The 17,642-nt window shown below is 42.4% G+C and overlaps 1 protein-coding gene and 1 pseudogene across 1 annotated transcript in view; both read right to left on the reverse strand.

Annotated features, from left to right (window-relative positions):
• LOC126484349 (NADPH oxidase 5) overlaps window positions 1–17,642 on the reverse strand; it is a 500,777-nt gene that overhangs the window by 275,562 nt on the left and 207,573 nt on the right. The window contains exon 3 of the mRNA XM_050107810.1: window positions 8,205–8,316. The gene's annotated coding sequence lies outside the window, so the exon portion shown is untranslated. The remainder of the gene's footprint in view (window positions 1–8,204; window positions 8,317–17,642) is intronic.
• Window positions 13,105–13,222, reverse strand: LOC126485664 (5S ribosomal RNA; annotated as a pseudogene).

A 17,642-nucleotide genomic window follows, 5' to 3' on the forward strand; every position in this document is an offset into this window, starting at 1 on the left:
TAAGGGATCGCAACTGTGGGATGTGAGTAGTATCCATTACAGTTCCATTGAAAAACCATGACATGGGTATCCAAATTGAGCTGGAGCTCCCGGGATGGAGCCCCACCACTGCCAGGCGCCAAAGAAGGGTGGCACTTTTTTGGCTGGGGAGGAGAGTGGCACGTAGAAGAGAGGGCTTGGAAACTGTAGCGAACGGGGAGAGGAGAAGGGGATGGGATTGTGCTAAGGAAAATGAAGGAGGGGGAAAGGGTGTAACAAAGGCAAAAGTAGAAGTCATTGACACAGTATGAAATCGGTGAAATTTATGACAAGCCCTAGTGTAAGACAAACGATCCAGCGACTCATGCTCTTTTATCTTTTCTTCCTACAAGCTGGGCAACTGGTGAACGTGGAGAGTGACAATCATGACCGATAACTCACCTGAGTGGTGGAACATAGGAGTGGGTATCCACAGTCACCACAGAGGTTCTGCCATACATTGGGAGGTTATGTGCTCGAAATGCACGCACTGAGAATATCTCTTAGGTGCTGGGTCATATGGCTTCACATGGCAACAACAACACATCACCTTAACCTTCTCTGGGAGGGTATCTCCTTCAAATGCATGAATAAAGGCACCATTACTGGTGCGATTGTCCCTACGATCATTCTGCACATGATGATCGAAATGAGTACCCTGTCATTTCCCGGTTGGTCCAGAGTTCATCATTTTGAAGAATGAAGCCCCTATGAAAAATGGCTTCCTGGACCATATTCGAAGATTGGTGAGGTGTAATGGACACTGGGACGTCGTCGAGATGATCACAAGCATGAAGAGCTGTAGACTGGGCAGCTTAAGTTTTGGTCAGTAGGGAACTCAACCCCATATGACTAAGAGTCTCCATTTCGCCAAACTTGTCTTCGTCCTAGTACAGACCAGGTAACAGGGAAAGTGTTTCACCCCAAGTCGGCGAGCCTGGCTCTCCTCTCGGGGTTTAGCCAGGGAATGGATGGCCACAGGGTCACAAGAAGCAGGATTCATTGATCTGTTGCCACTCGAAGAGATGGCCATAGAAGAGAAGCTAGATTTTTGGAGCTTAATATGTTTCATATGCAAAGCATCCGCCTCTTACCACCCCCTCCACATGGGCGCCACCCAGACACACTAAGGGCTGTGTGGTACAATGGCCACTGCCTGTGTTCCGATGCTTCACAATAACAAGCAGTCAATCCTGAGCATACATAAGGAGGCAACAGCTCAGGTATCAGAAGTGTGATCCTTGTGTTATCACAGGGGGCTCAGCGAGATGAGTACAGGAGCCCCACCACAGGGACGGGCTATACGTGCTGCTAACCTAGCAGGGCGGAGGGGGGCTATGGCGGGGGAGGGAGGGAGGAGAGGAATCCACGCCGTAAACGCTAAGGAGGGAGTTCTTCCACAGAGGCTCACACTACAGACAGAAAATTTAGCATTGTAGCTCGAACACCAAAGGTGACCAAGAACGCCAAAGAATAAGGATGAAAAAGAAAATGCAAGGGGAACAAAACAGTAAGAAATACAAGAAACCGGGTGGATAACCAGGTCGACATAAGTAAGAATACCGAGAGAGTGGAAGGAGAGGGCAGTGGGGAAGGAACGAGGATGGGGAGGGAGGGGCACCGGGAAGAAAGGAATAATGAGCTGCAATAATTCGTTGCCCCGTGGGCGCCAGCACGAACTCACGAAAGAACCGTGAGACCCTTGGAGTGGACAGTTAGTGGCCAGTTGTTTTGCTAGTAGGATTTTCGAAACTTTTTGAGTAAGCAGTGTATACGAGAGTAGTGGCACGTTTCAATACACATTATTTGCTATCAGATTCGCAATTGGGCTTCAGGGAAGGAGTAGCCACAGAAAATGCATTCGCTTCTTCATTGTATGGTGGACTAGCAGAGAGAAACGAAAAATTTATGACATATTGTACTTTGGCTCTTTCCTCGTTTAAACTTCATACAAACGATCAGAACTGATCATTTTATGGGATTTTATACCAAAAGTGGGTGGGGAGCATAAGAGAATAATTATCAGAGCTTCGTTTAGGGAACAGTCTTTAATACTTTCGTGAAACACTGAGGACATAGTTTGTGAAGATTGACATAGAATGTTTCCAGATACTTTCAAATACAATCTACGGTCATAAGAAATGTTGTCCCAAGTGCTCGCTGTGAAGTAAATGTTGAAATGTGAAGAGTAAACTTTACATGAAGGATAACATGAAGTAAAGCCTTGCCTATTTAGTGCTTGTTGTCAGAAAGCTATATTCAGTCTCGAAATTTTACGATTGATTAAGGTAGAAGAAGTATCACACTGACAAATAGCTATGAATCTGAGACCAGAATAATTTCTTGTGGAAACCTGGAAAGAATAACTCGTTTCAGTCATCGTCATCCAGAATCTCTCTTATACTGCTTAGCATCCGTTGTGTAAATCCATCGCCATTTCTGAAAATACGTTTACCACTTCATGAATGATAAATGAAGTGGATGACAAGAGATGCTTGTCATATGAATTAGAGTCTCTTTTAGTATTGTGACGCAAGTCCCACTTCCTAATCTGCTTTTCAAAAACAAAAAAGAATCTTAATCAAAACACTCCTATAAAAAGCCTGTTCTGCGTAGCAATCTCTCAGCAATAAATAATAACGACCAGAATTTACATAGTAATAGGTGTATACTATAAATGTGTGGCACGAGGAAACAGTTTAAGTACGACAGAATAACAAATTTAAAAATGAAAGGCAAAATACTGAGTAAAGGTTAGACAAGGTAGCCTGTCCCCGGAGTCGGAGTACCAGGCTGCCGAACTGACATATGTCTCTGCGCGGCGTGCTGTCTGAGCCTGCAGTTTCGCACTGAGTAGTGAAGATGTCCTATCGGTTGTTTTTTTTTTCCATCGCGTCAGCTGCGATAGATTTATGAAAAGAATCGGAAGCGAACATGAAATTTGTTTCCAGACGGCAAAGTGACTACGTCATATAATTGCTTCTGTTATTACACATGTTTAAGTGAGGACCGTCCGTTATGTCCATTTAGTAATGTACACGCTAATAAAATAAAATAAAATAGAAGTTGACTTTAATGTAAATACGATAAATTTGAAATACCAACAGAGAGACTTCATGAAACTAAATTCGGCAATGTGTGACAATCCCTTCCATGTACGTGAGATGAGCGTAGATGAAAGAGCCCTGCCGAATGAGGTTGAAGGTATCCACTGCAGTAAACACACACACACACACACACACACACACACACACACACACACACACACACACACACACCATCACTCGCTTCTTAAATCGCGCCAATCCTGGGAGGACTACGAATGCTGCCTCCATCTCACCCCATCCCTTTCTCCTCCATGCTCCCCCCATACCTCACTACAAGCTATATTTTTGGAAGTTGTTTCATCTCCTTTTACCGTCCCATCCGTAAAAACTATCTACCTGCAATGCTTTTTCCAAACCCATTTTATTATTTTGTATTGAATGTAATAAATATATACTCTTCAAAGTAGCACTTTAATGAACTATCGATACGAACACACGTACAGAGCAAATTTAATTTATCACTGTAGTAAATAAATTACAAATTGTCCATTCATACTTTCTGTATAACAGGAAGTAAAACAATCTTTTTGCATCCCCTTTATGGCCGCGCAGCGCAGTTGGCGTGGGTCACTCTCGACGACGTCTTAGAATGGTCCGTATTGCAAGACAGACTATGCAGTTTCTTACTATTTTTGGTAGTAATGTTAGCTATTCCTGCCACAGATGCCACATTTTTCACTGCTGCATTTTTATATTTCATATCTCTCAAAGGTGTGCTTACCTACCAGTTAGATTCATATATACATCACTGTTCCTTATAGTAGGACGGCACCCTTCGGATACTAATGCTACATGATTGAACTGACTTTTTTTCTTGCATTATCCGTCCTTTAAGGACAGACGTAGAGCAAAATGCATCATTGTACTTAAACGTATCTCTCAAAAATATTACAGCTAAAATAGTGAGACTTATGTACAACAGATTACTTCATATTCTGTGCAACTTCTGTTTGAAAATGCTCATCGACATACATTTTTTAGGGATTTGAATTTTTAATTAGCATTGTTTCTTTTCTCGTAAACTGCAATAAAACTGGAATTTCACAGTTTACAGCTGCGTAAGAGGCTAATAAAACTTGTGGAACAGATTTTTGTTTAAGGTCATAGTTGATTTGAAATTAATTTTCAGTTTTGTGTTACCCTTGACTGCTCTATTTTTCTCAAATTTTAAAGGAGAATTTTTCCAAGAGACAAGATAACGGGAAAGTGCTACAAACGATTATTCAAGAAGTAATTCTTAAGAACTATGCAAAATTTCAGAATGTTAGCTTTTGTTGTTCCTGATGAAAAGTACATTACAGCTGAAAAAAGTCAGTTTATGGCAATTCACTTTACAGTTTTTATATGAGTTTGACAATATTTGTATACCTCTATTGACTAATGTTCTCCATAACCATGACCTTTATTCTCTTCTGCGTCTACCTGGAGTAACGTTAGTTCTATCCACATAGTGGGAAATAAAAGACCAAAGGCATAGCTATTTTTAAAAGGGTTTCCGTAAACAGTAAAAAGCTACAGAAAAAATACATAATATGGATCTTTTTCATCGAGAGCCTGTTACATTCATTCAGCAACGTGAAATAGTACACCTGTTATCGGCAAATGGGCTCGACATCGCTAGGCAATTAGGTGAAAACTAGAACCGCTTTATTAGTGAGTATCGGTTTACATAGGTTCTTAGAACGAATAGCAAATACACTGAGAGCTCATGAAACCTCTTCACACGTCTCGAGGAGGGGAAGAAAGATGTGTCAGAACTTCCGACACTAGGATACACAACGAAACATTAGAATTATGATTTGCATAAGACATTGTGCAACAAATAAAAAATTCACCACTTTACGGAATTATGGGAGATTCGATGACGGACGTGGCTGGCAAGGAGCGAATTAAACTTTGTGTACGTTGCGTCAACCTTGGGACGCTCGAAGTAAAAGAAGTTACTGTGTGTGTTTACAGTCCGCCGGCCTCTAGAGCAGAAACGCAGGCAACGAACACATCAAAGACTCTCTCTATAAACTGAGTTTCTACGTGCCCATAGTTTCGATGGTACAATTAAGAAGAAGGGTGGAAGAAAGGTGTGAAAGAAATCCTTCCAGACCAGCCAAAGAGCTGTTACATCTGCTGCAGTAATTATTGTTTGGATCTTGCACTATATGAACTTTACAGAAGCTGTGATACATTCTGCGATGTCTTGGCAACTGTGTAAGACGTCGCAAATTTAATGCTAGGCTCCACAAAAAGAAAAACATATGTATATATGTGTTACCATCTGGAGCCAACGAGATTAATCCAAATCTGAAAGTTTAACAGATGATACCAACCTCTCAGACCCAATGACCTGAAGGGGTTAAACCCTTTGAAACATTTCAGGGAAAGCTGTGACCGGTCTCGGAAAACATTAGAAGAAATACTGAATGCCTAAAGCTCATTAGAGACGACAGACTGTCACTCCTGCGGGGCTACGCCGAACAACTCAAAAAGTGTGAGCTACTTTTCACATGACAATTGCTATTGAAGGGTTTGGACTACGCGAAGAAGTGACCAGATCTTTATACGAGTAGAATATAAATTCTAATGTAGTCGAAGTGAAACGTTCTGTAAACGCTCTCGAAGCAGCTCTTGCTATTTTTAGATCTGCAGAAGTGTTTGATAAGCTGCTAGAGGAAGCCAAACGTTCTATGAACCAAAATCTGAAAGACCCAAATACATCATGACCAAGAAAAATACCAGCGAGACAAACACGCTATAACATTGTCTATTCTTGACGGGTTCTTCTGAACGCAGATTTATGAAAGGTGTGTTTAGAATTCTTGATCTCTTTCTGAATGAGACTGATCGAAGGTTCAACCACGACGGTCTAAAGCTTTTATCCCATCTTTTAAGAAATATTTGGTGCGTCGTCTCAAATAAATCTTCCGTCTATATAACGTTTGAACAGCTGCTCTTAGTACACAAACAACAGACTAACTTGTAAACCTGTGATGCACAGCTCGGAATGCTGAGAACCATGTTTCCCCTATTGGAAGACAACTGATTACTGAACGTGATATGGTTAAAGAATTGTTTCAGGATGTTATTCGCCTAATCACTCTGTCGTCAGCATCCTATGAGAGGTCATTCACGGCCCTAAATCTTGCCTCAAATCAAAGAGACAGTCGAGTCTCACCCAGATACTCCATATTCATCTTAATCAAGGCAGGGCTGGAAAAGTCTTATGCATATCGTGAGAGAGTGTTTCATGCGTTACGGACAGGAGAGCTACTTTCGGAAGTTGTATATAAAAGTTCTAGAGTTTTAAAAAGAAACGAACAACATTAGGATTTTCTTTTTTTTCTCATTAAGATTTGATACACAGTGTTTCTAAAATCTAAAACAGTAACAGAAAAAACAACAAAAACATCAACAGTAGAATAATATAATAATAATAATAATAATAATAATAATAATAATAATAGGAGCAGCAGCAGCAGCAGCAGCAGCAGCAGCAGCAAGAGGTGTGTCAGTGGCCGACTGTTATTGCTGTCTACCGCATATCTGAACTTCTGATCGTTGGAGCTTACGGGCACTCAACGCTGAATTTCTGTTCGTAAGCAGTCTCAGAGGAAAGTAGGGCTAATGTCTTCCCACCTATATGATGTCTTTCAAGAAAATTAAGGGAATGAGATTATTTCGAAACAGCAGGACCTATAAAATTCTGTTCAAATTTACGAATTTTGATATTAAGTCAATAGTTACTCTTTGCAAAGGAAGATGGTACTGACTGCCTAACACGTCACTCTATTGACATACATGTTAGCCTAACGGTTTTTCTGAAAGATGTATGTCTCACATTAGACGAAAATAGGGAATAGGTTGGCTTCCCTCCCCCTTTCCCTTCTCCCCTCCCCAAATGCTTCCAACAATCAGTGAATAGGTTTACTTGCCCCCTACAACAATGGGTGAAAGGGTTTGCTTCTGCGGTCACTAGAAAGATAGTTGGAACACCAGTGATCCGACGAGTATTACTGCACATATACGGTACATAATCTAAGGTAAATTCGGAATGGGATGTGGAACGTTGAGTACTACCGAACTGTTAGCCAAAGCTGAGACCAATACAGCCTGATCGGAATCTGATCCCACACCACTGTTCACAGCCTATGTTTTAAAGACAGGTGCGTAGATGCTTCTGTTCATGCAGATGTATTACTGTACCACGACATTATTGCTCCTGGTCTCCTGTGGCCCTTTTCGGAAAGACAAGTGGGTAAGTTCCAAGAGTGTTTGCCTATCGAAGCGGCGGGTTCCAAACGATAGGTATCGAACGTGTAATTCTAAATCGATCACGCGACGTATGGCGGGCATTATGATAAATTATTTGTGAGATGCTAGGAAAACAAACGATTTATGGAGGTAGTGAGTGGGATGTCTGGTATTGTAGACGTTTATTCGGCCGATTGCCTCACTTTGAAGAATGTAATTCCATGCTTATGCAATGTAGAAAATTTTTTGAATTTTTGTCGGAAATGTGACACTACCCACACATTGGATTGACATTGGCAGAGTCTACCCAGGTTACAGCTAAAAGGGAATGCTTCCCGTAGCAAACACATCAAATGGATTTCTGACGACGACAACGTCAACGACGAGTGAGGTAAGTCATTTCCTTTGTAATTCCTATTTCATTAACGCTCTTTTGTCGTTGATGTAGTGACCACTATAAACATGCTCATAACATCCGCCACCACAGTCGCGTGATCGATTTAGAATCCCACGTTAGATATCTATCGTTTGGAGACCGCGGCTTCGATAGGCATACGCTCTTGGAAATTACCCACGAGTGTACGTTACAGTAAACAAGTACCATAGTGTCTAAGGAAAACGCATCGCACTGTGAATTATTGCAATTATTGCATACTACCGAGTGGTTCAGAGAGGTCTCGTAAAATATCAAGACGCTAAGCCGACTGAAACGCCCTCGCTCCTAAGTGCAATACTACTGTCGTCGATTAACATTTGTAATGTGTTCTGCAGGCAGTGAATGCTGGTCACACACTGACAAAACATAGTTAAATAGCAGGCAGGTGTGGTACTTACCCCCTTGGCTCTGAATATCTGGCAGAACTTGTCCTGCGTGACGGGGTCCTCGGCGCACAGCACGAAGGCGACGCTCTCCAGCTGCTCGGCGAAGTCTATCTGCTTCTCGTCCCTGCCGGACAGACAACACAAGGCACCGGTCACAACACGCCACGCACTGAGGCGGTCCGCGCCACGGCCGCCGCAGCAGGCGCCGCCTACCGGAGGCCGGCGCGGCTTCAGCCGCCGCGCGGCGCGCTCGCTACATATGGGCATATCGTATCGCTCCTCTAGAAGGCCTGCCTGCCCTCAATGTCCTACGCTCGGCCAGGCGTGTAAAGTGGCGAAGGGAACTCGTTTAGTGCGGGTTCGCCAAGCTGCGACCGAGCAAAAACCCCACGTTCTAGGCTAAAACTGACCCCACGCAAGTAAGCTAATGGCACCTTTCCCTCGTTGCGCGTCTTGTCTGCAGTGAGGCCGTTACTGGCACTGCAATGGCGGCAGGGAGACACGACCTCATTGCAGCCTCTCTTGCCTGCTAGTTTCAGGTTCAGTGCTATTAACGTCATTGTCAGAAGATTACAGAAAAAATTGTCCTCTCGGACGTCACAGTCCTCTTTCTTACACACTATCAGTACAAAAATTTCGCCCTATGCACATTTTCGGTAGAACATGGATGTTAAACAATGAAGACTTTATAACAGCGTAATAACATGCACGAGAAGTATCTTCATGCAACAAATCAGTTAGCAGAAATTGTAGATTGCTTAGTTAGAATACTCGAGATGCAGAGTTTGATATTTACTTTTAAATTCGTATTTGTTGTTACTTAAGGAAGTGAGCTGAGTTGGCTCTTTTTTGCTTTGGGGTTAAGGGTGCAACTGAAAATGGACGGAGCAGATGCTGACAATGGACTGAAAACACAGAGGAGTTCAGTGCGTGGTAAGAGTGCAGAGTAAATGCACAAAGACAAAATGCGGAATAGAAACGGTTATACTGTCAGTATTATGTGGCCGAGCGGTTCTAGGCGCTTCAGTCTGGAACCGCGCGACCGCTACGGTCGCAGGTTCGAATCCTGCCTCGGGCATGGATGTGTGTGATGTCCTTAGGTTAGTTAGGCTTAAGTAGTTCTAAGTTCTAGGGGACTGATGACCTCAGACGTTAAGTCCCATAGTGCTCAGAGCCATTTGAACCATTTTTTTATTAAGTAACTACAAGTGTTTTTGTAGCAAAACTGCAGTAATTGCTGTACAAAGATTTAGAATCCAGTTTCCATGCCACACAGATTAAAATTAACAAATGAGAACAGGTACGCGTATTCTCGCAATCGAACCTTTAACGTCGTCAGATGAACCCAACCTTCTAACCATTACACACTGCACGTCGTACTGAATGAAGATAGTGTTGTACATGTGTTTCCAGTGTAGCCAAATTTCCATTTTATATCTAAAATATGCACAGGATGATACTATTATAGACATTTATATATTGCTGGCGCGCATGAATGGTGTTGTGAAGACCGAGTTGGTGAATTTTTTTTTTTTTCACTGCGTGTACTTCAAAAATTATTGAGCACTGCTACCAGCATTGACAGAGCTATCATCCGGAATTCTTTCACGCAACAATATAAAACACAGAAAGTCATCATTACACATTTAATTCTAGTGTACAGGGTGAGTCACTACTATTGCCACCAAGAATAGCTCCGAAAGTATGATAGGAACTGAAAAGTTTGTGGGACAAATGTTGCATGGGACAACGGGGGCCATAATATGATGTTGGTCTTTTGTTGTTACGTCGGGTCGCCTCAGAGATATACAGGTCACTATTGCTTTTTTAAATGGGATGCTATAGTTTGGTACTCATTTTCTGTTAGCAGCTATCGAGACGAATCCAATGATGTGTAACCATAACGTCTTTGAAGGTGAACGAAGGTCACAAAGGCGGCATGAACTTCCATTTACAAAAGGTGTTCGAAGTGATGGCGATTGGTATCAATGCAGTGCTGAAATCTTCTTTTCATGGATTGAGTGGTATTCCTTATCACATCGGCACTTATCGAAGCACGTGCTCTGATATTTCTTTCTCGTATATCGTGCAAATCGTTAATATTCGTCGAATACGGCGTATCCATCTAACGTGCCATTGACGTGTAAACACCATTCGACAGTGTCGCAATACAACACTAATAGGAACGGTAAGACTAGTATCGTCGAATCAAGCGAATGTGAATGATGTATTCCTTCGAAGAACAAGTCGATATGCTTCTCATTTACGGAGAATGCGAACGAAATTCAATGAGAATTAGAGACTTATACGCTGAAAGATATCCTCAACGTACTCATCCTACGCGTCGTACACTTAAATATGTGTATGATAAATTGAGAACAACTGACTCTTTAACGCATCGGAAACATATCCGGCAAAGGAAAGTTACTAACGAGGAAACGGAAACAGGTACTATTGCCACTGTGGTTCGAGATCCTAGTATTAGTTCAGGTCAAATCGCAAGGGAATCTGACAGAGTAGTGTTGTTCGTGTTCTGCATCGCCATGAATATCATCCTTACCATATCAGTGTCCACCAAGAACTAACTGGTACGGGTTGTATGCATCGCATTGAATTCTGCCGATGATCTCAACTTCAGATTCAGAGGAATGACCCATTTATTAATCTGATTTTATTTACTGACGAGGCTACATTCACGAACCCTGGAAATGTTAATTTGCATAACATGCATTACTGAGCAACTGAAAAAGCATGTTTGCTGCGACAAGTTGCATACCAAAACCCGTGGTCGGTGAACGTATAATGTATGGTGTGGGATTCTGGAGGACAGAATTATAGGCCCCTATTTCATCGAAGGAAATCTTAACGGTAGGAAGTACACTACATTCTTGCAACAAACATTATGTCTGTTATTGGAAGAAATATCTTTAGGAACAAGGAACAAAAAGTGGTATTAACACGATGGGTGTCTGGCACTTGTTTCACTGATGGCTAGATATATATATGGCGTGTGACGAGGGCCTCCCGTCGGGTAGACCGCTCGCCTGGTGCAAGTCTTTCGATTTGACGCCACTTCGGCGACTTGCGCGTCGATGGGGATGAAATGATGATGATTAGGACAACACAACACCCAGTCCCTGAGCGGAGAAAATCTCCGACCCAGCCGGGAATCCAACCCGGGCGCTTAGGATTGACAGTCCGTCGCGCTGACCACTCAGCTACCGGGGGCGGACAGATGGCTAGAAATGAGTTGCAGAGACGATTCCCAAATCGTTGGACTGCACGCGGAGGAGATGTATCGTAGCCGGCTCGTTCACCAGACTTGACTTTTCTGAATCTTTTCTCGTAGGGAATCGTAAAAGACATTTTTATAAAGACGTTCCAACTACACCTGAAGATATGCGAGAGAGAATTGTCAGACCATCTTCTTCGATAAGTGCCGAAGTGATGAGGAATACCACTCAGTACATGATAAAAAGATTACAGCACTGTATTGATACCAATGATCATCACTTCGAACACCTTCTGTAAATGGACGTTCATGTCACCTTTGTCACCTTCGTTGACCTTCAAGGACCTTACTGTTACACATCACTGGATTCGTCTCGATAGCCGCTATCATAAAATCAGTACCAAACTATTGCATCCCACTTAAAAAAAAAAGTTAATTTTCATATCTCTGAAGCGACCCCGCCTAGCAACGAAAAACCAGCGTTATGTTATGGCCCCTGTTGCCCCATGCAACTTTTGTCCCACAAACTTTTTAAACTATCACACTTTCGGAGTTATTCTTGGTGGCAATAGTTAGTAACTCACCCTCTATAAGCATTTTCTTTAACGTACATCAGCGGCCTCTGACCAGTTTCCAAGGATGTTAGTTGAGCGCTCGATCAGGCGAACAATAAAAAACTTGTACCCATATTACAGGATCATTGTATAAGTCTTAATCTTGCATCATACATATATCAAATGTACTTCACCAGTCTTGCTGAAAAACCAGTAAGGAGCGAGGAAATGGACTTGAGTGGACAGTCAAAACTAGTCAATTCGATCATGAAGGTAGTCGTAGAGAAAACAGATTGGAGAAAGGAATGACTAGCACTGAATACGTAGCATAGATTTAAATCTGTGCCGTAGGGCCATAGGTGTAGTCATGGTCGAACTAATTAAAAGATTTTTGAGAGAAAAGGAGAAATAACTACATACTGTTAAGGCTCAGAATTGTTACTATCCATGTTAACTTTAAATCTGCCCTTGGCAAATTTTAAGAAGGGCCTTCCCGTCTTAAAATGTAAAAATCATTATTTTATAAACCGTTAATGCTAAGTTGACTAGGTGTCAGAAATGTTACCTACGATGGGAAGGGATCATTCATGGCTTCATTGTGGAAAGTAAAGATGACATGCTGTTAACAGTAGTTTGCGAGTAGTTCTAGTATTTTACGACATGTCTTTTGCATTTACGATGACTGGTATATGAATAGTAAATTGAATGTTTCAAATAAGAAACAAAACGCTGTAAAAATGTACGACAATGTCTCGGTCATTTCGGCTACAGCATCATCTGTTATTGTTAAGCCCTTCCGATGCTGTGAACAAGACGCAGAGAAAATCTCCACTCTCTATTTAATTTTGGTTCATATCATGTCAACACGTTCGTTACTGGCGTTCATACAAAAAAAAAAAAAAAAAAAAAAGACACCCTCTCCGTCCCAACACGCATCGGAAGGCCCAACGGTACCGACCGGCCGCCGTGTCATCCTCACACACAGGCGTCACTGGATGCGGATATGGAGGGGCATGTGGTCAGCACACCGCTCTCACGGCCGTATGTCAGTTTACGAGATCGGAGCCGCTACTTCTCAATCAAGTATCTCCTCAGCTTGCCACACAAGGTCTGAGTGCACCCCGATTGCCAATAGCGCTCGGCAGACTGGATGGTCACCCATACAAGTGCTAGCCTAGCCCGACAGCGCTTAACTTCGGGGATCTGACGGGAACCGGTGTTACCACTGCGGTAAGGCCGTTGGCGTCATACAACAGAAGAAAAATTATTGATCATTTCGCAGACAGCTGTTTGCCGATCTCCAAATACCAACTTTTAATGAGAAATGTATGAATAGAGATAATTTTAATTGAACTTCCAGTTCTTAAACCACAGTAAGATAGAGACTTTAAACTCCGCAAGAATAATGTTCACATTGCTGAACGAATCGTTCACTCTGCAGCGGAGTGTGCTCTGTGTTGGAGATTCTTGGCAGAATAAAACTGTGTGTCAGATTGAAACCCGAACTCGAAACCTTTCCTTTCACGGACTGTCCTCTTATCAACTTACACTGTAGTCTCAAGTTCTTCATGATCAATAGACTCAGTAACTGCTGTGCTAGACAATCTGTGTCCACAGTTACAGATAGCCTCATTACCAGTAACTGTGCGTTCTTGAAGACTCAACTCGGGTTTAGACAAAAACACAGGGAGTTACTTGTCACATATTATAATTGTGGCATCACTACAGCGCATGTTCGAACTGTCGCTACAGCTAACGGAAGGCATAGAGGCGGGAGGCCTGTTACACCATAGCTGACTGAGTTAGTAGGGTCTGCTAAGGCGGAAAAGGCTGAAGGCTATTGTCAGGCATCAAACAATGCGACAGTTGTGTCATGACAGGTGAACATTCCTAAGGCCGCTGTGTGGAAGAAAGGTTGGATCAGAACGTTCTTTGAACGTCGAGTTCATAAAAAAAGGAGCTTAAGTTCCAATTCGATAAGAAAGCGATAGGGGACAGACCAAAGCTAGTTTTTAACTAATCATTCTAGCATTCGCTTTGAGTTATACAGAAGAAAAAACAACGAAAAATTAAGACTTTTTTAATTTATTAGTCTTTTACATTCCCGCTATTGGAAACGCCCTATCTACTGAGTTACAGCTACTGTTTAAAAACAATTTACATGCATAGTGTATCTACATGATAAAAAAAACTGATAATGAAGAGGGTGTTACAATGGGGTGTTGGGACTCAGGTTTACGGGAGAAAATTGAAGTGGTTCTTGTTGTTTGTAGCTGAGTGCGTTGTTAGTGAGATGGTGTAGGATATGGCTGGGAGGCGGTGTCTCAATCAGAACTGTTGCACGGCTTTTTGAACCTTCGCTCCAAATCGAGTTTCTTAACGGCTTCACTTTATCTCACTGTTCTCAAGGTGCTTCGAAACATTCTGAAACTGTATCTATACAAGATTCAGCTCGCACAACATCTTAAACAACAGACGGCACATCATTTTAACGATTTTGTTTTTCTCTTCTTCGCAAGGATTGACAATGATTTTCCTCGTGCAGTCATTTCATGAAACACACCGGAAATGTTTGGAAAAAATAGTTCAAATGGCTCTAAGCACTATGGGACTTAACATCTGAGGTCGTCAGTCCCCTAGACTTAGAACGACTTAAACCTAACCAACCTAAGGACATCACACACATCCATGCCCGAGGCAGGATTCAAACCTGCGACCTTTGCAGCAGCGTGGTCCCGGGCTGAAGCACCTAGAACCGCTCGGTCACATCGGACGGCGGAAATGTTTGGAACTTAATCTGCGAGGGCTCTCCCGAAAGAAGATTACGTTTTCGCCTGCAGCAACAATGGCGGGGTTAGAACGGCCATATGGTTTGTCTGACCGTTTGTCCGTTCAGTCGGCATCCGTTGTGCCAGCGTGAGATTCGTGTCGTTTCCACTCATTTCACAATAAGAATGTGTGCCTCAACTGAAAATCCCACGAGTTGTGAACTGCGGTCAGTAATAAGGTTTCTGATCGCAAAAGACTATAAACCGATTGAAATTTTTGGGCAACGTGTACGGAAACAACATAATCACTGAAGGTGGAGTCCACCAGATGAAGAGGTGGGTAGACGACCAAGCATTGTGACTGATGAATTGGTTTCAAAAGTCATGAGAAGATTCGCATTGTGACTGATGGACTGGTCGCAAAAGTCATGAGAAGATTCAAGGAAACCTCCGATTCACAACGACGAAGCTCTCGTTTAGTTTGTCGCTAATTTCACGAAGTTTATTGCATCAGATCGTTGCACAGAAGCTAGGCTGTCGCAGATTTTGTGCAAGATGGGTATCAAAAATATTCACAGAAAACCGCAAGAATGAGCGTGTGTGGCTGCATCATTGACATTTCTGGACTCTTACGAAAAATATGGCGACTCGTTATTTGATGGAATCGTAACTGGAGACGAGATTTTAGTCAAACCTGGGAGACGAAATCACAGTATATGGAGTGGCACACAAAAATCCCTCCGAAAGACCAAGAAAAGTTTGCGAACGTATTCTGGAAAAAAACACTATGGTGACTGCTTTTTGGGATTTTTTGAGCGCGGCAGAACAATAAACGATGCGAGGTATATTCAAACTTTGGAAAACTTAAGAAGAGCAATTCAGAATGAGCGTAGAGGAAAGTTGACCTTAGAAAATTTGCTCTTGCACGACAACGCTCGATCACACACTGCAAATCACTCTCGGGAAGCATTCGATGCTTTTAAGTGGGAGGTGTTTCCTCATCCGCCGGACATCCCGGATCTTGCATCCAGTGACCACCACCTGTTTCCAGCGTTGAAGACTGGTTCGCAATGCGGTACTCTGAGGACGACGCGGAACTGCGGGAGAACGTGACTAACTGGTTGAAGTCTCAGGCGGCAGAATTTTATGAAATGAATTTCAAAGTTTGTTCGCCGATATGATAAGTGTTTAAATTTGTGTGTAGACTATGTTGAAAAGTAGTATTTAAGTGTCGCTTGCAAATGAATAAAACCGAGCGAGTTGGCGCAGTGGGTAGCACACACTCGAGTTGCATTCGGGAGGACGACGGTTCAAACCCGTGACCGGCCATCCTGATTTAGATTTTCCGTGATTTCCCTAAATCGTTTCAGGTAAATACTGGGATGATTTCTTTGACAGGACGCGACCGACTTCCTTCCCCATCGTTCCCCAATCCGATGGGACCGATGACCTCGCTGTTTGGTCTCCTCCCCCAAATCAACCGACCAACCAAATGAATGAAACATCGTTTTCTCTATACCTTCTTTCTCTATTTTAATGCCAAAACGTAATCTACCTGCTGTATGACCCTCGTATATCCATGACTTACTTCCTTGTGATCGGAATACGACATTGCTATTTCTTATTCACAGCACGTACAAATTTTGTCTGACGGATTTCAACTGTTTCGAAACAGTGAGAGCATATGCAAACCCGAAAATAATGAAATGTTTTCTCAAATTCTCCGTATAACACTACAACTTCAGTCGTCCTCAAACGTACTTAAACTCACTTAAACTTATTTAACTATACATTTTCAATTTGATGTAAACTATACCATATGTGTATGCATTTGTTTTAAGTAATTTACCAGATGCAGTTAAGTTATCGAACAGAAAATCGAGATGTTTTGAATTACTGTAGTTAATAACTGAAGAAACCGACTGTGTAGTGGAAGTGAACTAGAGAACCAACCAGAGAGCACATCAGTTTAGTCTCTTCTAATTATTTGCTCCTGACATCCTGTTGTCTGTTTCTTTTATATTTGTGCAATTGTAGTCAGTATTCATTCGTTCATTTAGCTTTCCCTCCAAATACGTGTTGCTGCAAGTTCTTTTCCTCATCCAGTCTCAGCAGGAACATTTCTCCGTAATATCCATATCTGCAACTTTGGTCGCTGACTTTGCACTGACTCGAAAGAGACGTGCAATTCTTCATCACCAGAATGTGCATATGTTTGATGGAGAAACGAACTTCTTATGTGCCGCTATTTGGAAGGCATATGCTATGTGCTGTATGTCATCCACTTTCTTCCTTCTACATGGCTGGCCGGTGTGGCCGAGCGGATCTAGGCGCTTCAGTCTGGAACCGCGCGACCGCTACGGTCGCAGGTTCGAATCCTGCCTCGGGCGTGGATGTGTGTGATGTCCTTAGGTTAATTAGGTTTAAGTAGTTCTAAGTTCTAGGGGACTGAAGACCTCAGATGTTAAGTCCATTAGTGCTCAGAGCCATTTGAACCATTTGAACCTTCTACATGCCCACTCTACAATAATATAAACACAACACAACACGTCACACCAAATTTCATTGACAGATTGGAGAAATACCACAGCAAACAAATATTAAGACATTGGATCCGGAGGATTGAAATTCCCATCTATAAATTTTGATTTAGATTTATAACGGTTTCCAGCAACAGCTTTCAGCGAATTATGGGATCTTTCTACGTTTATTCCAAGCATTTTCTTCGCTCCTAATGACCGCAACGCCAGTATGAAAACACTAACAGTCCATGACTTTTTTCGAGAGATAGGAAAAAAAATGTAGGAAATTGTCCACGCAACCTGTAAGTACAGTTCAAAAGATTACTACTTAATAGGAAATACCAACCACCGGAACTGTTTATAACTTATAGGCA

The sequence above is a fragment of the Schistocerca serialis genome, chromosome 6 (assembly GCF_023864345.2).
Source record: "Schistocerca serialis cubense isolate TAMUIC-IGC-003099 chromosome 6, iqSchSeri2.2, whole genome shotgun sequence".
NCBI lineage: Eukaryota > Metazoa > Arthropoda > Insecta > Orthoptera > Acrididae > Schistocerca > Schistocerca serialis.